This window comes from Sus scrofa, chromosome 6 (genome assembly GCF_054392235.1).
Source record: "Sus scrofa isolate SSC_HxYL_T2T_F1_AM1 chromosome 6, Sscrofa_HxYL_maternal_Yorkshire_Landrace_v2.0, whole genome shotgun sequence".
NCBI lineage: Eukaryota > Metazoa > Chordata > Mammalia > Artiodactyla > Suidae > Sus > Sus scrofa.
The window spans coordinates 87,610,812-87,633,092 of record NC_139388.1 but is presented as its reverse complement, the minus strand read 5'-3'; the positions used below and the strand labels follow the sequence as shown (position 1 = coordinate 87,633,092).

At 47.4% G+C, this 22,281-nt stretch overlaps 1 protein-coding gene and 1 long non-coding RNA gene across 4 annotated transcripts in view; both read right to left on the bottom strand.

Annotated features, from left to right (window-relative positions):
• MAN1C1 (mannosidase alpha class 1C member 1) overlaps positions 1 to 22,281 on the bottom strand; it is a 138,950-nt gene that overhangs the window by 49,856 nt on the left and 66,813 nt on the right. The gene's annotated exons all lie outside the window — the stretch shown is intronic.
• Positions 5,539 to 9,215, bottom strand: LOC146402614 (uncharacterized). Its single transcript, XR_014807324.1, has 2 exons — positions 7,906 to 9,215; positions 5,539 to 7,745 (listed from the first exon to the last, which is right to left on the bottom strand). It is a non-coding gene; the product is annotated as an uncharacterized LOC146402614 (long non-coding RNA).

Genomic DNA, 22,281 nt, shown 5'->3' with positions numbered 1-22,281 from the left:
AGCCTTAATGCCCATGGTGTTGGTGCTCTCTCTCTATAGCGGCTGCCTCACCAGTGTGAAGGGCCCCTCCTGGGGAGGGCAGGAAAGAGGCTACCAGATCCTAACAAGCAAAAAAGCAGCATATAAAGTTGTACCCATGCTGGTCACTACTCCATTAAAAACTTGAGTGTACATGGGTCAGGTAGGGTGGGTGAATAGGGGCCAGGGGGGCACAGGTGTGGTGGCTCCTCATTTCCTTGGCCCTGGCAGCAGGGGGTCCTCCCTCCCTCCCCCAGGTGCTGGAGCCACCTGGCCAGGTAACCTCTCCACCTCGCTGCATTCCAGAGAGCCTTCAGTCTCAGGCAAAGATCCAAGCAAACACACGACCACTGCTCTGAGCACATATCGCTTTTGAAATAGTGAAAACTTGCAGGACAGGGGCTGCAGCAGCAGCAGCAGACCAAGCAGTGTTAGAGAGGCCCCCACATGGGCAGTCCTCCCATCACAGAGGCCAAGGCCAAGGAGCTGGTCTCCGATTACCTTCAAAAAGGCCCTTTGTGATGTAGCCCCTGTCCACCTGGGCAGCTCATTACCCACCGTTCCGTTCCCGCTGGAGTCACACTCAGTTCAGCACCCTGTGCCGCCAAACCTCTGCCCTGGCCGCACCTTCTGCCCAGAATGCGCCCCCTCCCCGCCCGCCCGCCTATCCTTCAGCTCTAGAAAGTGCATCTGCTATTCTTAGTTGCCCTGACTCCATCCCCCTGCTTTCAGACTATTCAATGTCTCCTGCAAAGGTCATGTATCTTAAACTTCTGTTAAAACAAACACTTTAGGAGAATCCTTCTACAGCACCTTCTAAAAGTCAAAGTGGGGTCAAGACGGAGGAGCGGGACGGGGAGAGGGGAACTGAAAGGTGAGATGGGATGGCCCGAGGACACTCTGCACACCTGTGCTCTGGGAGGTCCAGGGAGGGCCTAGGAGGCCCCGGGCAGCCTTGCTCTAATCTGCCTCTACAAGGGCTCCAGGCTCTCAAAAGGCAATTCCACTATTCTCTGCCTGGGCAGCTCCAGCTCATCCTTCAAGGCCCAGCTGGATATTACCTGCTCTGTGAAGCTCCAGAGGGAGAGTCAGAGGCTCCTTCCTTTGTATTTCCAGCACTTCATATCTCACTACTACGCGTGGGTCCTTGTCTCTCAGAGGAGAACTCTTCGGGGGCAAAGGACCTGGCCAATTCACCTGCGCACCTCTCGCGTCAGCCCAGAGCTGGCTTGGAAATGTCTCACGAATGAATGAATGAGCCTCTTTCTCTAAGATCCCAAGATGCCTAATTCCCCACATCCTGCTGGACCTTGCTCTCCAGCCCCGAGTGGAGCAAACTGTGCCCTTTGTCTTCACACCGCGTTGGTATTGACCAGAGTTGGGTTTTAATGGTGCTTCGACAAAAGGCAGCACCCACATTCATTTTCCTTGGCTAATTACATTTCCCAATTGAAACGCTTATCTCTGGGCTGGTGTTAAAGACATAATCAGTTTCCAGAACGGATTCAAAAGAGGTGAGAAGCAAGAAAATAATTAAGCTAACTTCTGATTGAATCAAATAATTAAGCAGATTAAATCAGTTGCCTGTGATCTACAGCCCAGCCCAGGCCTGGGGAGGGAGTGCATTTCTCTATCGGAGAGATCATTTCTGATTGTTTTAGAGATGGAGCGCATTTCTTCCCAGTAGTAAGTAAAGGAGTGACTCTTTCAACGGAATACAAATCAGGGTGGCAGGATCCCAGCTTCCTGGTTTAGGCAGAATATTCTGGGTTCGGCAGAAGAAAGCTTGATGGGGGGTTGTGCTCTGTCCCAGAGCCACACCTGGACACCCATGGCACAGAGGTTGCCTTGATGGCCCCAGTTCCCCGCTTCTCCCTGTGTCCATACCCTTTGGGCTCCTGAGCAGGGTTTCCTGTCTTGTGCTCTTGCTCTGGGCTCAGCCGCGTGGCTACCTTTAGCCAATGACAGTAAGTGTGACATAAGAAGAGGTCTGAAGAAACACGTGCATGTTTCTACTTGCTGTCTTGCCCCTCTGCCATCACCATGAGGACCCCGCAGGACTAGACTGCTGAACATGAGAGACATGTGGAGCAGAGCTGAGGTGACCAGCTGTCCCAGCCAAAGGTCTCAGGAGCCCATTGTCAGCCACCCCCATTCAAGAATAGCAGAGTCACTTAGCCCATCCAGTCTGGAGCTGCTAAATCCTGAAGACTCCTGGGATAAATAAAAACTTAGTGTTATGTGCCAGTGAGCTTGGTGGGTATATGTTATGCAGCATCACTGTGGCAATAGATAACTGATAAAGTATCCCTCAGCCTGGATTAGCCTATTCTCTAGCCCTAGCTTCTAGAAGGTACCTTTTACCCTCAGCCAAGCATCACTTAGAACCCTGGTATTTGAACAGTAAATATTTATTAAAAAACCCATCTGGGCCTCACAAAGGCTCCTGGGCAGTTGTCAGGACAGAGACCATTTGCACCTCCCCCTCTTTTTTTTTTTTTTTTTTTTTTTTTTTTTTTTTTTTTTTTTTTTTTTAGGCCCACACCCATATCATATGGAAGTTCTCAGGCTAGGAGTCGAATCGGAGCTGTAGCTGCTGGCCACAGCCACAGCCACAGCCTTGCCAGATCTGAGCCACATCTGCAACCCACACCACAGTCACCCACACCACAGTTCATAGCAACACTGGATCCTTAACCCCCTGAGAAAGGCCAGGGATCGAACCTCCATCCTCATGGATACTAGTCAGGTTTGTTACTGTTGAGCCACGATGGGAACTCCCCATTTGCCCCATTTTCTATATTATGATGTTAAAGTTGAGGGAACCAAGCAATTAGAAGAGCAGAGATTATGGTTAAGGATAGTGGGTTGGATGAATGCATTAGCCTCTATTTCCGGCCCACAGCAAAACTCCACCAAAACAACAGTATGAGATTTTTTTTTTTTTTAAATGTCACCTTAGCCATTTATTTTATTTTATTTTTTTGTCTTTTTGCTATTCCTTTGGGCCACTTCTGCGGCATATGGAGGTTCCCAGGCTAGGGGTCGAATCGGAGCTGTAGCCACCGGCCTACGCCAGAGCCACAGCAATGCGGGATCCGAGCCGCGTCTGCAACCTACACCACAGTTCACGGCAACGCTGGATAGTTAACCCACTGAGCAAGGGCAGGGACCAAACCCGCAACCTCATTGTTCCTAGTTGGATTCGTTAACCACTGCGCCACGATGGGAACTCCTGAGATTTTTTTTTTAAGGCCTCAATTTATAAGAACAAAACTAACAGAGGAGAGGCAACAGCAACAAAGTCTTGGCCTCTGTTAAGGAGAGAGATGCATAACTGACTTAGCAAAGTCAGGAAAGCAGACTAAGCCAGGATGCTGAAAGTACATGCATTTAGGCCCATATCAGAGAACCTCAGAGGGTCTAGGATTCATGGCAACACTAGACATCTCTGGAAGGATATACTGAAATTCAGCTTTAGAGGCAATAAGACCCCTTTTCTCCTACATCTGCCCAGCCAAGAAAAAGTCTCCCTCTTATCCCAGCAGAAAAGGGGTTGAGTCTTGAGAGGGAGGAAGACAGAGGGCCTCTGGACTGTGGGAGACTCAGCAGAGACAAGGGCACCATCCTGAGAACACAGGGGTTAAGGGAAGTTTTCTGGACTGTCCCACATTGTCCCCCAGCCTTTCTGCCCACCTGGCTCTCAGCAAGCAGAAGCCAGAGGTCCGCTCTGAGATAGGACTATGGAAACATATTCTACGCAGAATCTGAGCAGCCCTGGAAAGCAAAAACCAACACCAAGAGTTCCCCGTTGCACCATCCTACAGTGAGGCATCAGTAGAGTCCACTCACCACACCAGAGCCCCAACCATCTTTTCTTTTCTTCTTCTTCTTTTTTTTTTTTTTGTCTTTTTTGCCTTTCTAGGGCTGCTCCCACATCCCATGGCATATGGAGGTTCCCAGGCTAGGGGTCGAATCGGAGCTGTAGCCACTGGCCTACGCCACAGCCCCAGCAACGCCAGATCTGAGCTGTGTCTGCGATCTACACCACAGCTCATGGCAATGCCGGATCCTTAACCCACTGAGCGAGGCCAGGGATGGAACCCGCAACCTCATGGTTCCTAGTCAGATTTGTTAACCACTGTGCCTCGACGGGAACTCCCTCAACCATCTTCTTTTCCAGTCTGCATTTAACAGGCACAAACATTTGAGGAAGACCCACAAGTGTAACAGGTATACATCTACCCAGACAAACAGGAAAAGTATATTTAGAAGACACAGAGGCTCTGCAGGAAGAAGGAAACAACAAAAAATAATATCCTCAGAGAGACAAAAGAAAATGCTGCACCCATGAGATATCAGGATGCTCAAAAAAGCACATTCACATGGGAAAACAGGACTCTTGGAAATTAACACAGTCTGACAGACGAAATAATAATAATAAAAAAACCTCGACCAAAATGTTGGATGATAAACGTGAGGAAACTTCCCAGTGTAGAATCAGAGAGAGGGTGCGATGAGGTGGAGAGCAACTAGAACTCTCAAACGCCACTGGTGGGGATGGAAAATGGGACATCCACCCTGAAAAAGACAGTTCGGCAGTTTCTTCCGAAGCTAACCTACACTTAACACATGACTCAACAGTTTCACTGCAGGGTATATACACAAGAGAAATAAAAATATACACCCACACAAAAACTTGTACATGATATGCCAAAGAGCATTATTTTGTGATAGCCTCACACAGGAAACAACCCAAATGTCCATCAACTGGTGCACGGGAAAAACCAACCACGAAAGAGCCATGGAATGGAATACCACTCAGCACTTAAAAGGAGCAAACTACTGACACGACAATGTGGGTGAATTTAAAAACATTATGCTAAGTGAACCTGACACAAGAGTACAGCCTATATGATTCTACTTATAAGAGACTAGAAGGTTCACATTAATCTAGAGTGACAGGATGTAGATCAGGGATCGTCCCCGACTGGAAGTTGAGGAGGGGTGAACTGCAAAGGGGAACGAGGGGACTTTCAGAGGTAAGATATCCTATAGCTTGATTTTGGTGGTGGTTAAAAGTACATCTCAAAGTGCATTGAATTGTACACTTAAAACTGTGTATTTTACTGTAAGAAATTATACATCAATATAGTTGATTTGAAAGTGAAAAAAAGGGAGTTCCCGTCGTGGCGAAGCAGAAAAGAATCTGACTAGGAACCATGAGGTTGCATGTTCGATCCCTGGCCTTGCTCAGGGGGTTAAGGATCCAGCATTGCCGTGAGCTATGTTGTAGGCCACAGACGTGGCTCGGATCCTGTGTTGCTGTGGCTCTGGTGTAGGCCGGCAGCTATAGCTCCAATTAGACCCCTAGCCTGGGAACATCCATTTGCCGTGGATAAAAAGACAAAAAAAAAAAAAAAAAAAAAAAGAAAGAAAGAAAGTGAAAAACGATAGAGCTATTCATCCAATTGGGATTAATATCAAGGAGGTTTCATGGAGGAGGCAGTGCATAAGGTGTTTTTCATTTTTTTTTTTTGTTGTTGTTGCATCCATGGCATGCAGAAGTTCCCGGGCCAGGGATAAAACCCATGCCACAGCTGCCACCTGGGCCAAAGCAGTGACAATACCAGATCTGTAGCCAGCAGAGACATCAGGGAATTCCATAAACTTGGTTTTTAAAAATGCATTTTATGGGAAAAAAGGGCAGGAACCTGTCAAGTTGCCCCTTAATATCCATTCTCTCTTGATGTCTATAGAAACAGAAGCCACAATTTTATCTGAGTACATGGCCCTGAGAATAAAAACTACATTTCCTAGCCTCTCTTGTAGCTAGGTGTTAGCATGTGGACAAGTTCCAGCCAAGGGCATGTAAGTGGAAGTGGGATATGCAACTTCTGGAGGGTATGTTTAAAGTGAAGGGACATTTCTTCTCCTCTCCTTTTTCTCTTCCTGCTGGCTGAAAGGTGGACATGATGACTGGCGCCAGAGCAGCCATCTTGGACCACAAGGTAAAGCCACTACTGAGGATGGATGGTGGAGTCTGCATCCCCAGTGAAGTGGAGTCACCACACTGGTCCTAGATAGACTACCTGGTCTTGCAAGTGAGAGAGAAAAACTTTTCTTTTGTTTAAGCTACTGTTATTTGGGGGTTTCTGTTAGTTCCAGTAGAATCCAATCCTCAGTAATAAAATGAGCAAAGGCAAAGAGAGGTAAAGTGAACAGGACCCAGTGCCATAGACCCCTGGACATCACCATCATGACGTGACCGTACTGCTTGAGGGCAGGGCCCTGGTGTTCCTTCTTTTTCTGTGTCCAGGGCATGGCACTCAGCAGGTGCTCAGGAAAAATATCGAGTTGGCTGGAAGACCGTGGCATGGCTTAAGCTCCAGCATGATAATCTGGATTGAATGCCTGTGGGTCCTCCAAATTCATATCGAAACTCTAACAACCCCCAAGTGATGGTATATAGAGATGAGGCCTTTAGGAAATACCTAGGGTTAGATGAGGTCATGAGGGTGGGGCCCTCTAATGGGATTAGTATCCTTACAAGAAGAGACATCAGTGAGCTTGTGCCTTCTTCCCTCTCCCACTACAAGTACACAAAGAAGTCACTTGAGATGTGAGCACACGGCAAGATGGCAGCTGCCTACAAGCCAAGAGAAGAGGACTCAGAATGAACCTCACCTTGCCAGCACCTTGATCTAGGACTTCCCAGCCTCCAGAACTGTGAGAAATGAATTTCTGTGTTTAAGCCAGTCTATGGTATTTTGTCCTGGCACCTCGAGCAGACTAATACACACAAGATGGACTACATGTTTATTCTCTGAGGGCCCTGCCTGAGCCCTCCTGTTCACCCCTGTAACCCTTGCACCTAGCTTCAGGCTTGCTGCAGGATCTCAGGTATTTGTTGAAGGAAAGAATGAAAGGCTGCTGGAGTAGAAATCTGAGGCTTCACAGACCAGCATCTGCCCACCCTTCCTGTTAACAGGTCCCCAAATTGTTTTCTAGATTACCTCCTTTCCTCCCCGACTCCTAGTCCATGTCCTTCTTGGGGTGGGACTGAGTGATCTAGACCTCAGCTAATACACATCTTCCATCCCTCTGGACATAAGGATATGTTAGGGACAGAGAAAGCCATGGGCCCAATTAAAGCTCCTAAGGGCTAATCTTGGGACTTCAACTGAAAGATCAAGAAAGAGGCACTAGTTCTTTTTTTAACCACACACAAATTGAGTGGATGGAAGGTAAAGCAGCTACAACCAAATTGCTCATTAAGGAATAACCAATCTGAGAATGAAGCCAACTAAGAGAAAGTAGAGCACAGAGACAGGAGGAATTGAATTTTGGTGACTTCATTTGATGCCTGGATCAAGCCGTGCCTGAAGTCCTATCCTAGTGATTTCAACTAAGTGATCTAGTAAATTCCTTTGGGGCTTAAACCAAATGGGCTTGAGTCTTTGTCTCTTGCAACCCAGAGAGTGCACACTGACACAACTGACCTTAAAATATGTCATCTTGGAGTTCCTGTTGTGGCTCAGCAGTTAACGAATCTGACTAGCATCCATGAGGATGCAGGTATGATCCTTGGCCTTGCTCAGTGGGTTAAGGATCTGGCGGTGCTGTGAGCTGTGGTATAGTTTGCAGACGCGGCTCTGATCTGGCATTGCTGTGGCTGTGGCATAGGCCAGTGGCTACAGCCCCAATACGACCCCTAGCTTGGGAACCTCCATATGCCACAGGTGTGGCCCTAAAAAGCAAAAAAAAAAAAAAAAAAAAAAAAGTCATCTTGGGGGCAGTGCTGCCATCTAAAACAGGGAACAGGAGTTTCCGCTGTGGTGCAGCGGGTTAAAGGATCTGGTGTTGCTGCACTTGTGGCTTGGAAACTTCCATATGCTGTGAATGTGGCCATAAAAAATAAAAATAAAATAAAACAGGGAACAAGGCACTACCAGGTTGTTCTATTAACTCTACCTCCTTTTAAGTGTAGCTGACTCTGAGAACTCAAAGCCTTGTTGATTCTACCTGGTATGTGACATTGTAAACCAATCGCAAGTTATCAGCATTGCAAAAATGCCCCTATAAAAACACGGGAGTCTAAAATGTTAATCTGGGAATTAGTGGACATTTATCTTCTTTTGGATCAGTATAATTTCCTCCCATTTTTTCCCTCTGCTTTCTGAGCCACCTCATTTATCTAAGCTTTCAAAAGCTCATGCAAAACACATAATGCACTTCAGCTACAAAAATCAATGCTTGAGGATGTGTTTTTACCAGGATTGCTACAGAAATTTTTCCCATTGCTTGTCAGAGGCCTCACTACCAAAATTTGTATTCATGAATAAGAACCAAAATAGTCTCACGTATAAACAAAGCTTTCCCCTAATCATCAAATCAAGGAAAAAATGTAGTTTTTAAAAATATACATTTTTTTAAATTTGGAAGGGAGATTTGTATTAGTGTGAGATTCAAACAACTGCCACCCCCACCCTTAACTGAGACTGACTTTAATTAAAGACCATTTACCCTGGGAATGGATTGCTTGCTGCAATTTATACCAGAGAGACACATTTGCAGACAAATGGATTGCAGTCTTTAGATTTTGCTCAAATGACAAAAGAAGCGATTATGTTTCCTCGTCACTTCCTCACTCTGAAGAACTCTATTAAGAGAATAATTTGAACGGTCTCTTTGCTACTCTGCATTTTAAAGTGTGATCTATTTCAATGTCACCAACATTTCTTCCCCTTTTAAAAACGAGTGATATTTAAGGAAAAATGCCAGCTGGGTGTCTATTTGAGGAGGGGTTGCAGGAAATGTGAAGGTTTATATAATTCCCTCCAAAGTCCCAGTTGCTTGCAAGTGCATGGCTAACCTGTAGCTTTGGTTTGTGGCTGCAAATAGCAGACAGAGACAGTCTGAGAGCACAGGAGGAGACTAATCAAATTCACACGCCGGCTCTGGACACCTTGTTCTATTTTTCCATTTCCTGGCTGCCCAGTGCCGGAGGGGTTTGGATGGGGCTGTCTAACTCCGGAGCCATGGAGTTTAAATGGAACTGTCGGGCCCTAAGGCCTCCTGATTCATATGTGGTCTGAAAAGAGGCCCATGGATCTGCCACAGCATTGGTCTGAAGAAAGCCCAAACTGGAGGGAGGTCACTGGTGTTGTGTTAAAACAAGCCCCGGGGGTGCCTCCTCTATGACCCAATGAACACCTGCTGCATTATGATGCTTCATGTGTCTGTTACCATAAAGAACTGAGGGTGCCTTGATAGCAGAGCCTAGTCTACCTCTTCGGAGCTTAGCTCAGTATCCAACACACAGTGGCGCTCAATAAATGCAGAGCGAATGACTGAATTAAAACATGTCCTTTAGTTTTGTCCATTTGGAGCTGAGCTCAGCACCAGCTCTGAGTGGGTACCTGGGCAAACCATATCCAGAAAAGGCATATCTAGCCTTGGCCTGAGATGATGGGAATTCAACTTCTTTCCCACACTCTTATCCTCGAGCTATTGGATTTTAGGGATTTTAGAGCAGGAAGGAATCTGAGTGTGGTGGATTGTAAAAACATTCCTGATTCTCACCCTTCCCTGTGCCTATGCCTCTGGCAATGTGGCTTAGCAGCTAATTCCATCAAGAGATAGAGTCCAGGAATTCCCTGGTGGGTAGTGGGTTAAGGATCCGTGTTGTCGGTGCTGTGGCCTGGCTTCCAATCCCTGGCCCCAGAATGAGGGCCACATGTTATCAGCATGGCCAAAAAATAAACAAACAAGCAAACAAAGAGGTAGAGTCCCTGGCCTTTTAACTTGCTTGACCAGCGGAATCTGAAGAGAGTGACAGTGTGCCTGTTCTGAACCTGGATCTTCAGAGGATATGCATGCTCCCGCCTGTTCTCTTGGACCCTTGCTCTGCCCTGAGAAGAAGTCTCGGTCAAAATATAGCAAAGCCAGGTCATGCAACCAAAGCCATCCTAGACCAAACATCCCCTAGGTGACTTACCAGCTGACTGCAGATGCATGAGTTAGCCCAGCCAAGACCCACAGACTCATGAGAAATAATAAATTGTTTTATGTTAAGTCACTAAGTTTCAGGCTAGTTGGTTACAACACAGCAATAGCTGACTGATACACAGACTACAGTATTCCAAATAAGTGGGTACCCCAGGGCCCAGAGCGGGGGAGAACTTTCCTAAAACCACATCTGCTAGTGAAAAGAATCCACATATAGGAACCACCACCCAAGGCCCTTCCAACTATACCACACACTGACCTTTCTTTAAGAACCTTTTTTTTTTTTTTTTTTTTTTTTTGGCGTGTGTATCTTTTTAAGTCATCAGTCCTCAGGTTCTAATTAGGTAGGTGACAATTATGGAGCCGCCATAAAGAGGCAAAGTATATGTTATGAGTTTCCCGCTTGCTGCCTCTGAGTTTCTAGAATCATGCTCCTAGGAAGCCATTGGGTTCCCATCCACTGTAACATGGGTTCTGCTATGACAATCAAACCACAGTGGCATTTTCCCAACTTGTAAAGAATTATGGAAATCAGTAGGATTTTTAACATTAATAGTAATTTATAAAAGGCACTTAGAACAGTACTTGGCACACAATAAATGCTCAATAAATGTTACTTATATTTTGGTTCAATTCTCCTCTCATGATTTTTTCTTAAACCTTCGGTGCCTGCTACTGGGGGTCTGCCAGCTGGCAAAACACGTGGAGAACAACAGCCACAGCTAACACTCAGTGAACACCTGTGCATTTCTTTGAGGTACCAACCCCATCTTATGGATGAAGAAACCGAGGCTAAGTGAGATGAATTTGCCCAAGGTTAGTAAAGTTGGGAAGTGGCTAGACTCATGCATAAGCCTGGGGGAGCAGAGACCATGAATATTCATCTCTGTTCTCCCTCATGCTCAGCCTAGTGTGGACACTGAACCAAAGTGCCAAATGAATAAATAAACTTCAAGAAGGTCAAAGAAAATAGTGTCTCCTTGTCCTAAGAAGGGTTGAAATTGAGAAGATTGACAATACTACGTACTGGTGAGGATGTGGAACTGGAACTGGAACTGGAACTCGTGTGCACTGTCTCCCCTACCTTCCACCCCCTGCCAGATCCCAGGCCCTCCTACTTGAAAGGACATTTACTGTAACCAAGAGGGCTGCGCAGCAACCATGTCTGATGGACCAACACAACTAAAGAGGCCTCACAGAGCCATGGTTAAGAGCATGGGCTTCAGAGTTGGAAGGTAGGGTAGACAAGAACTATCTGTGAGCCTCTAGAGCACTGGTTTGATTCAGTGGTGTTCCTTTCCACAGGACTCACTCATTCTACACACTTCACTGAGCACCTACTATATGCCCACATGGAGACCCTGGAACTGCCACTGTCATGACTGCACTATAAATAGGTGGTCCTACTGGACTTTTCAAAATTCAGTCAACCTGCTTGGTCTTTGGTCTCCTCCTCTATAGGCTGCATCAGGTCCCCAAGTGTCTTTTCTCTTTGAGAGCAGGAAATGTCACCTACAATATAAGCTTCACTGACTTAGAAATAACCAAAGCAGCAGGCACTTCCATCCATGCATGCCCTTCATTCCTCAAGCAGGAAAAACTGTGCCCTCCCTGGAACATGAAAGCCTAGGGATCTTCCCCGTTCAAGGGCGCTGCAATGGACTGAATGTTTGTGTCTCCCCAAATTTCATGTGTTGGAATCCTAACTCTCAATGTGATGGTACTAGGAGGTGAGGCCTTCGGGAGGTGGTTAGATCATGAGGGTGGAGCCCTCAGGAATGGGATTGGTGCCCTATAAGAGGGACCCCAGAGAGCTCTATTGTCCCTTTTACCATATGAAGATACAGTGAGAAGATGGTCATTTATGAACCAGGAAGCCAGCTCTCAAGTAGACAATAAATCTGCTAGTGCCTTGATCCTTGGCTTTCCAGCCTCCAGAACTGTGAAAAATAAATGTTTGTTCTTTCAGCCACCTACTTGGTAGTATTGTTGTTATAACTGACTAAGACAGGTGCTGTTTCATAGGGCTATATGATCTTCCACCTCCTCAGGATTCCCTTGCTTAGTGCCCTGGGGTGACAGTGGATCCTGGACTCCTGAATGGCAGTGTTTCCTCTGGGCAGATCTGTGGATTCCCATGTTTCCGGGCTCAGGAAAATGCAAGTGCTCAAGCCACACGGGATAATAAGTAAGAAATTCACCAGGGGGGGTTTCCACTGTGGCTTGGTGGGTTAAGAACCTGGCTTGGACCACCACGGAGGTGGGGATTCAGTCCCCAGCCCAGGGCAGTGGTTTAAAAGACCCAGCATTGTCAAAGCTGCAGCTCAGGTAGCAGCCGTGGCTTGGATTCAGTCCCTGGCCTGGGAACTCCCATATGCCGCTGATGTGGCCATAAAAAGATAAGAAAAAAAAAAAAAAAAAGCTCTCCAGGGATTGTCTCATACTTTCTACGAGAGCAGCTCTTTGGTACTATCTGGGGATTGAACTCCCCACCACCTCAGGTTCTAAGGTCGCATAAGCAGTTGTCCAACACTGTATATTTAAAAAATACTGTCAGGTAATTCTTCTTGTTGAGACTTTCGAACCCTAACTCTTTGAGGCCAGCCAGAGTTATGAATAGTCTCCCCATTTTACAGATGAGGAAACTGAGGTCTGAGAGGTGAATTTCAGGCCTAGAATCACACAGGCCTCCTGCCTTCCTGCCTAACTCAATTCTGTACTCTTTCTACTATATATGTCATAACTAAGGTGGGGTGGGGAGCAGAAAGATGGGGAGAAAGGGGGTTAGTACTATAGTGCCCCGGCACTTGGTGCTTTTGTGTGTTATCCCTATAACCTGGTGAGACAGTATTGTACCCATTTTACAGATGAGGAAATAAATTCAGGGACGCTGAGGGATTTGCCCAATGTAACGATACTAACAAATGGCAAAGCAACATCCAAAGCCAGGTGTTGCATCCCCATGGCAGCAGGCAGAGACCCACTTTCTAGAAATGGAGTACTGGCGTCCCAGTCTGGCGAGTGACAACGAATTAGTAGGATGTGATAATGCATGGTTCAGGCGCTGACTCCTGAAAGCAGCTCTCGGTGGCCTAGAGCTGCTGGGTAGCATCAGGGAATGTGAGATAGCCTCTCAAAGAAATGAGTTGCTTGTTTTTCTGATAGATTTGTTTTTTAAAAAATATGTAAGTGTTGAGGTCAAATAAAATGAGGCTGTCAGTCTGGAAGGATGAAAGGCTGTCCTGGAATTATGGCTCTAGTGTGTCTTGTTATCTCAGGCCACATTCTTTGGATTCTGCCCCCAAATACTTATTTCAGCTGCAGACCTTCACCTCCTCTGTCCTCTGGGGCAAATTAAAGTTACTGGCCCTGGAAAACAGAAAGAGTCTAGCTGAGATCCACAGTGTAGCTGTCACCAACTCCTGGGACACCTTTTCCAAACTCTGGCCCATGCCAGTTTGCAGCATCCGAATGCTTTGCAGAGAAATGAACAAAAATGCCTTCTCCTTAATAGCTGGTCCCAGACTTCGGACGTGGTCCATGCCAGGCACCCACAGATAGGAAATGGAAGCAGAGCACCTGCACTGGGGCCGGGGCTAGAGGCCTCTTCCTTTCTGCTCTCAGCACTTGTTTCCCAACATCTGCGTCTTAACTGTTTGCAGCTGTCTCTCCTGTGAGACATAAGCAATGTCAGGCCAGGGCCCAGGGCTGGTTTCTCTCTGAAATTTCCAGTGTCTAATCCAATACTTGGAAATCTGTAGGAGTTCAACAGTGGTTTCTTGAATAAACAAGTGAACGAATGGTAAGTCCTATCTGGTGGTTTCCTCTCCGGACCAGGGGACTGGCTGGCGGTGACGACTGTGATGATAATACGGAGGAAGAGGTGAAGTTGTCATTCAAGGTTATAGCAAAGTTCTGGGCAGGGAGAACAGACGCTGACCTTCCCAAGCTCAAAGTCTGCCGTAGCTTTTCCCAGTTGACCTACACCCTTTTGAAGCCCTCATGTGCATTTTCTCCCCCAGATCAAGTTACTGCAGAGGCAAACCTATTCTCTGCTTAAGTAAAAAGAATGGTGAGCAGATTATCTACTGATTGTCATCCTCCCAGGTTTTCTGCATAAAAATCCCCTACCTGGGCCCGGGATGGAGCACTGACAGGCCAAGTGGCCGTGTGATGGGAGGTCCAGAGGCCAGAGCTTTGAACAGCCTGATTTTAGCGCTTCGGATATCTCTGCCGCATGTGATGGCTTTCTACGTTGGCATTTCCGCTCCCTGGGTTTTAAAGAATGAGAAATCTGTGGCTGATCACATATTCAGCTACCAAATGCACTTATTCGAAGACCTAAATTGCAGAAATAACTTGCGTGATTAGTTGAATGAATATGAGTCAGATCATCAAGCTCAATCTATGGGTAAATCAGGAAAAGATAACAGGGCCGAGCGGAGGGCAGGCCCTCCCCATCAGTCTCTTCTGCTGGGCCAGGGCACACCTTCCCTGCAAGGTGGCCAAGGTGGAACTCCTTGAGCCTCCACTCCTTAGAGATGCTTTGCCTTGTTCTGCTTACATACCAGGACCAGCCTCGCCCGAAGCCCCAGCTCCAAGGCAGAGCTTCACGTTCCAAGGCAGCTGGACCTCTGGTTATTTCCAAAGGGCAGAGTCACTGACAATGAGCCAGGCCCAGTAAGGGACATGAAAAGAGGGTCCTGGTCTCACCCTGGGCCACAAGCCTGTCCTCCTAGTGCTCACTGGTGAATTCCTGCAATATAGGCCTTGGCTTCTAGGCTCTGACCTTGGATTTGCCCAGTCCAGCAGCATTCTCACCAAGCAAATATCTATAGTCCTTGAGCATGCCTAATTATCCTACAGGGGCATGCAAGGGTTTCCCCAGCCAGAGCCCAGTTTCTAGAGCGAACCTGTCTTAGGAGGAACACAGAGCCTCTGAGCACAGCGCATGCTCAGCCGGCCAACCCTCAGCCAAGCCTACAGGCCAGCCGACCTTGCTGAGTTGTACAAAGACCTCATGGCTCCCCTAAAGCAGGCCTTCAGTCACCTCATCTTCCCAGCTCCAGATGGTTTCTGAGAAGGCACCTCCCAGGGACTGAGAGCCACCTTACATCATAGCGGCTCAAATACCAGTTCTTCCTTCCCCATTACTATTATGCACCTGTGGGTATGATAGGACTCGGAGGGACCAGCATCAGGAAAGCTAGTCACAAAGTAAAGAGCTGCAGGAGATGAGGTAGGGAACAGGTACCTTTATATCATGCAGTGAAAGGCTATACAGACTTAGCCTTTTCTTTATTTTTTAAATTATTTTTATTTTTATTTTTTTGTCTTTTTTAGGGCCACACCTGCAGCATATGGAGGTTCCGAGGCTAGGGGTTGAATCAGAGCTACAGCTGCCAGCCTACGCCACAGCCACAACAACGGGTGATCTGAGCTGCATCTGCAACCTATGCCACAGCTCACGGCAACACCAGGTCCTTAAACCACTGAGTGAGGCCACGGATCAAACCCGTGTCCTCATGGATGCTAGTTGGGTTTGTTAACCACTGAGTCATGATGGGAACTCCTAACCTTTTCTTTAAAAACCTTTTTTAAAATTATAGTTGATTTAAAATGTTGTGCCAATTTTTGCTGTATAACAAAATATGCCCAGTTGTATATCACACACACACACACACACACACACTCCCTTTCTTATATTATCTTCCAACATGGTATATTCCAAGAGACTGATCTATAGTTCCCTGTGCTATATTATATAGTAGAACCTGATTTCTTATCCATTTTACATGGAAGAGTTTGTATCTACTAACCCCAAACTCCCAGTCCATCCTACTCCCCCCACTCTTGGTGATCACAAGCCTGTTTTCTATGAGACTTAACATTTTCTATCAAAGCTTCTAGGATCAAAGAGCTTGGATTCCAATCTTGGCTGTGTAATTTGCCAGCTGTGTGATCTTGGCCAAAGCATATAACCTCTCTGGGCCTCAGTGTCTTCATCTATAAAATGCAGATCTGTCTGTACAGAATTCTTTGTAGGATTCAATAAATAATATATTGAAAGCACTCGATAGAGAGGCATGTGGTAAAGGCTTGAACATGTTCGCTAGTCCTGTTCTAAAAACTTATCCCAGGGAGTTTCCGTCATGGCGCAGTGGTTAACGAATCCGACTAGGAACCATGAGGTTGTGGGTTCGGTCCCTGCCCTTGCTCAGTGGGTTAAGAATCCGGCGTTGCCATGAGCTGTGGTGTAGGTTGCAGACGTGGCTCGGATCCAGCATTGCTGTGGCTCTGGCCTGGGCCCGGGAACCTCCATATGCCGCAGGAGCGGCCCAAGAAATAGCAAAAAAACTTATCCCAGGAAAACATTAAGACACGTATGCAAAGATTAGTGAACCGAACAAGAAGTTTTTCTTAAAATGGCAAAAAAATGTGTAAATAACCTAAATGCCCAATAACAGGATAAGAAAAAATTATAAAATGTATGTAGATACACGTTTGTATGTATATGTTTACACGTACAGTCCATTCATACAAGACTACCACACAGCCACTGAATATGACAATATAGTTGTTCAGTGTTTGACAGCCTAAAAAGATGATCATGAAATACTGTTAGGAGAAAAAAGGAAATCACAAAACAGTATTATGATATGATTCTACTTCTGTAAAAATACAGATTTATAGCTATTCATTTTCATGGGGACATATCTGGAGAGAAGCACAAAACTATGGGTCACCTCTAGGTGATAGGACTTTACGAGCTTTTCTTTCTGGTTCTCATTTGGAATTTCTAATTTCTCTACAATGGGCATATATTACATTTATCATTTTTTTAATAAGGAAAAAAGAGATGGAGTAATTTTAAAGGTAGAAAAGGATTTTTACACTCAGATAATTCCAACACAGATAAAGGGATCTGTTCAAACTTCATCACTCTTCAACCAAGAAGAGGCATGAAGAATGGCAGCCTTAAGAGAGAAAATCCCACGTTTCAAGGTTTAGTGTCTGAGAAGAGTAGCTTAAAAATGAGAGTGTCCCCAGCCATCCTTACGTAGCCTTCCCCATCACTCCATCCCGTGGAACACCGACCTTGAAAGTCAGCAACAAACCAGACATGCTACGTGCCTTCCTTACCAGGAACACAAAATCAGAGTATCAGAATGACAAGGAATTTCTCTCTTACCTCGCAAAGAGACCCTCCCTGCTGAGATGGGGAAATCTGGAGCACAAATCAGCTCTCTGGGAGGAGGAGACATTTTCACAGGATCAGCTGGAGGTCGGGGGAAAAACTGCAAAGTCTAAACATTCTTCCTGTCATAACTTTGTCAGCTGTGTTGAAGTTGACAAGATGCTTACCCAGCACCTCAAGTCATATGCCAAATTCAAGTGGTTAAATGCGTAAGCCATAATAACCACGGCGATTCTTCAGCAAGCTCGTGCCCAGCAGCCTGTCTGCCTCTGCTCTCCACACCAGGGGCTGCACAGCCCCATGGTCCTGGGGTTCGGTCTCAGGACAGGAGCGATGGGTTTATTCACCCGCGCATTTCTAGCGTCTAGACTGAGGCTGGTGTCAGCACCATATGTAAGGGTCAGTCAGAAGCTGTGCCTGCCTTCAGAAAGCAGGTTTTACTACAGTTATACTTGTTTTTTCAAAGAAAAAACACCAATCCAACTTAACCACACAAAGGGAACATCCAGGGTTGGAGGCAGGAAGGAAGAAAAGGGGGGATGGATGGAGACAGAGAGGCTGTCCTGCCACTCGGCCTTGAGAGAGAGAGAGGGACCAAGGTTCCCTAGTTTCCTGGCTGGATCAGAGAAGGGAGGGGAGATGTGCTGAAGAGGTAAGGAGCCAGGTCAGTGTGCCAGGTGGGGGTCAGTGTGCCAGGCGGGGCAGTGTGGTGAGCTCCAGCAGAGGAAGGTGGGGCCCCATCAGTGCCCAGGGAGATGGACCATTTGTGATAATAAGGCTCCTTTGAGGCTTTTCTTATCAAAAGCACCCGGAGTTCCCGTCGTGGCGCAGTGGTTAACGAATCCGACTAGGAACCATGAGGCTGCGGGTTCGATCCCTGCCCTTGCTCAGTGGGTCGAGGTTCCGGCGTTGCCGTGAGCTGTGGTGTAGGTCACAGACGCGGCTCGGATCCTGCGTTGCTGTGGCTCTGGCGTAGGCTGGCAGCTACAGCTCCGATTCGACCTCTAGCCCGGGAACCTCCATATGCCGCAGGAGCGGCCCAAGAAATGGCAAAAAGACAAAAAAAAAAAAAAAAAAAAAAAAAGCACCCAAAATCCTCCCCCTAGCACCACAGGAATGTGGGGCTGACATACATCCATACCCCCAGCCCCTTCGCAACCACATTTCAGGAATAGTTCAAAGTTACACCAAGAATATCCTCTGTTACCCGGGGGTAGGGTTACCGCAGGGCCAGAACACACTCTCTTTTCACAATTGCTCCACCTGCCATTTGCAAATACCATTTTCACTGAACATCAGCTTGATGAAAACCCCTGGACCTGCTGGACCCACTCATACCACATGGCTGCTCTCCAGGTCACCATAGCCTTTCTGCTGAACTGCGGGCTGGCCTGCCACATCCAGTAAACGGGACCCCCGCCCCCTGCAGGTGGCAGGCTCAGCAGCCACAGGGGGCAGCGGCTTGCCCTTGCCAAGACACCACCTGGGCTCAGGGGGCTGAGGGAGGGGGTGCTGATCCTTTAGGCCTGGGAGGGTTCCATGGTTCCTAACCCAGCTCATGGATCAGAATCACCAATAGAGATTCTATTTTTAACACAGGTCCCTGGGCCAGCTCCAGGCCCACTGAATCGGAATTTCTGGGAATGGAACCCGGAAGTCCATGTTTGCAAAAGCCCATGGGGTAATTCTGATGCTTTTCCCTGGTTAAGAACCGCAAATTGCTTCACACTGCTCATTTCTTAGACAGCAAGACTACCACAGGGAGGTGGTGGTGGTGGGGGCAGTGTGCTGTCCAAGATCACACGGGCAGTCACTGGCAGGGTGGGGATGGGACCCAACTCCGGCTTCCCTGGGCAGCTTTGGCAATATTAATGGTAAAGATGACGATGATAACAGCAATTACTATTTCTTGGTACTACTCTTCACATGTATTAACCAACTGAATTCTCACAACTACCACTCTGTGAGGTACATACTATTGATTCCTGGTTTTTTCTGGGAGAGGAAACTGTGGCACAGAGAGGTTAATTCAATCGTCCAAAGTCACACCACCAGAAAACAGTGACCAGGAAACCAGGTGCCAAAGCCTCTGGTTCTAACCAGTTGGTGTAAGTGCCTCAAATCACCAGAATCCTCTGTTGGGCTTTGCTTCTTCCTCAGTCAGTGTTTTGAGCTGCAGATGCTGGGGTGTTTGGGGGGGATGGGCTCTGGAGCTGTGCAGACTACGGAGGAGGCAGAGTCACAGCCCCAACCCTGGGAGCCTGAGGGAACCCAGAAAGGGTGTCTTGTTGGCCAAGGGACCTACTTTTGCACTTCCCCTATTGCTTTATGGCCACACCCGCAGCCTGCGGAAGTTCCCAGGCCAGGGACTGACTCCAAGCCACGGCTGTAACCTATGCCACAGCTTGTGGCAACACCAGTGCCAGATCCTTTAACACACTGTGTTGGGCCAGGGATTGAACCCATACTGCTGCAGTGATCTGAGCCACTGCAGTCAGATTCTTAACCCGATGCACCACAGTGGGAACTCCTGCACGTACCTCTGAGTCTGGGTGTCATTCGTGTCCCGGAAATTCAAGGCCCTTCAGATAAAGCCACATCCTTTGTGGAAAGAAGGACCCTGCTGTTGGATTTGGCAGCTTCCCCAGTGCGGCCCCTGTGACATCCTCTTAGATGGGGGCGAGTGCCATGCAATAGCCTTCTCTGGGGAGTTAGAGATTTTGTCCTCCTTGGTTTAGGTAAGATAAATAATGACTTTGGCTTCACTTCTATAGCCTAATGCAGGGAAGAGGGACTCAATGAATCAAAGCTGAGCTGTGTCAAGAGAACGTCACAACCTGCTTTTAATCAACACAGACCCTTCTTTGCCATTCACCGTCACCTCTACACACCCCAAAACACCATCTAGGCCTGAAGCCATGCTGGTATTGCACAAGGCAGGTTACCTGAGGGCCCATGGCCTGAGAAGGGTTCATAGTCCCCGAGGCAAAGGAAACAGGATGTGGGGACTTCAGAGGTTACACAAGCCTGGGTTGGAACTGTTGCTCTGCCTCTTCGCAGGTACTTCTCTCAGAGTCTCAGTTTCCTGGCCATACTGAACACGATCTCGAAGAGGCACCGTATACATGAAATTCACAAGAAAGTGCCTGTGCTGGGAGGTGAGCACCTGCAGAGAGGCCCCCCCTCCGACCCAGCTCCAAGAGGGACAAAACACCAACCCAACAAGAGCTGTGGGTATGTTTACTGCCAGCCTTCCTGATGACACTGAGAAGGAAGGGGACCCCTCCCATCAGGTCTGAGCAGCTGCAGGCTTTCAGAACCCTCACCCGGAGAGGAAGAGAGGGATGCAGGGGCAGGGCTGCCTGTGACTTTCACGGGCCCTACCTCGGTAAAAAATATTAAAAATGATCATTTACAGTTGCCCTGGAATTGGCACAATATTGCAAATCAACTATACTTTAATTTTTTAAAAGCGAAAAATCCAAAACCAAAAAAAATTTGCTTTGATATAGAGAGGCTGGATCCACTGTTTTATGTTCATTATTACCTTTACATGTTTCTCTGGTTTAAAAAGAAATTAAAGTACTTTTATGAGCCCTAGGCACTGTGCAGAGAATGCAGGGCTGTGTGCTGGATACTCAGACTAGGTCTCGTCCCTTCAAGCCCACAGCCTCTATTCCCCCACCCCCGCCTCCCACCAGCCACTCTCCTCTGTCTGAGCACCAACACTCTACCAGCAGGACCGCATAACCTTGGTCCTCTACCTATAACAGAGATTTCATGGATGTTTGTCAAAAACTACCCCCTGAGCAGCTCTGGCGGAGGAGCCACCCCCCCCGCCACGTGACTCCTCTCACATGTCACCCTCTTTGTGACTCCCCAGCAATGAAATGTGGGGAACTTTACAAAAACTTTTCAAATAGTCTCAAGAACTTGTTCAGCAGTCTCCTTAGGTACTTGGAGCCACGCTGCTCCGGCACGCATCCTTTCTGGTTGCACAGGCAGACATCACTGGTCTCCTCTCTAACGAGCTCATCATGTTTTGTTCTTTTTTTACTCCCTTTTCTCTGCTCCACACCCAGCTCAGAGGCCTGGCACTTAGTAGGTCCTGGCACTTAGTAGGTCCTTATTAGTTGCAGCATGGAAGGAAAACTCTCCATGTCCCCATAAGCTATCCGTTGCTTGTTGCAAAACAAAATCCAGATGCATTTCTGGGCAACTGCTATTTTGGGAACAGGGTTATTTGGGGAGCCGAGCCCTGGCTGCCAGAAGTAGGAAGCATGGCGGCTGCTTTCCTCCCTGCCCGGATCGTTCGCTTGGTCATCAGTGGGATTAGACAGCAGCAATTATCCCCAACACAGTCTGTTCCCACAATTCAAAGTTATTGGGTGAGAAAATGCAATTGTGCTTTATCCAGTCATTAAAAAACAAAACGAAATAAGAGCAGTGGATTTCAAACCGCCTTTCAGACTTGATGAAAAGAAAAACAAACTTGAGTATTAGCCCCAAATTGTGCTGACAACATGCTTCCGGGTCTCTTTGTCCTCCTCCAGGCTCGCTTCAGAATTTTTCAACAATTCCTATTGATCCCAGCACGGTTCTCATGCAGACTGTTTATGCTCGGGAGAGCAGCCGTCTGTGGAGCAGGGAACTGATCTGCCCATGTCAAAGGCCCCCAGAGTGGGGACATGAAGTCCTGGCCCTTCCAGAGAAGTGGTCACCATGACCATGCAGCACCTCTGCCACCAGTGCAATGCCACCGACGCAGGCTTTCACCAGCCAGTGTGAGACACCCCCCAAAATGGACTTGTCACCTACTGTTTTAGGACCTAGAAGTAACATGAGAGACCATATGCCAGATGCCCATGCTGTATGATGAGGAAAGAAGCTCAAAGAGGGACCGCGTCTTGCCTGGGTCACAGAGCAGATTGGTGGCCAAGAAGCCATTAGAAGCCAGGTCTCTTGGCTCTTGGGTCTTGGGGTGGGGAGACAACACTGAGGAGCATTCATGGGACCCCGTTAATATGCCAGCTGCTCACAGATGGTCCCTTACC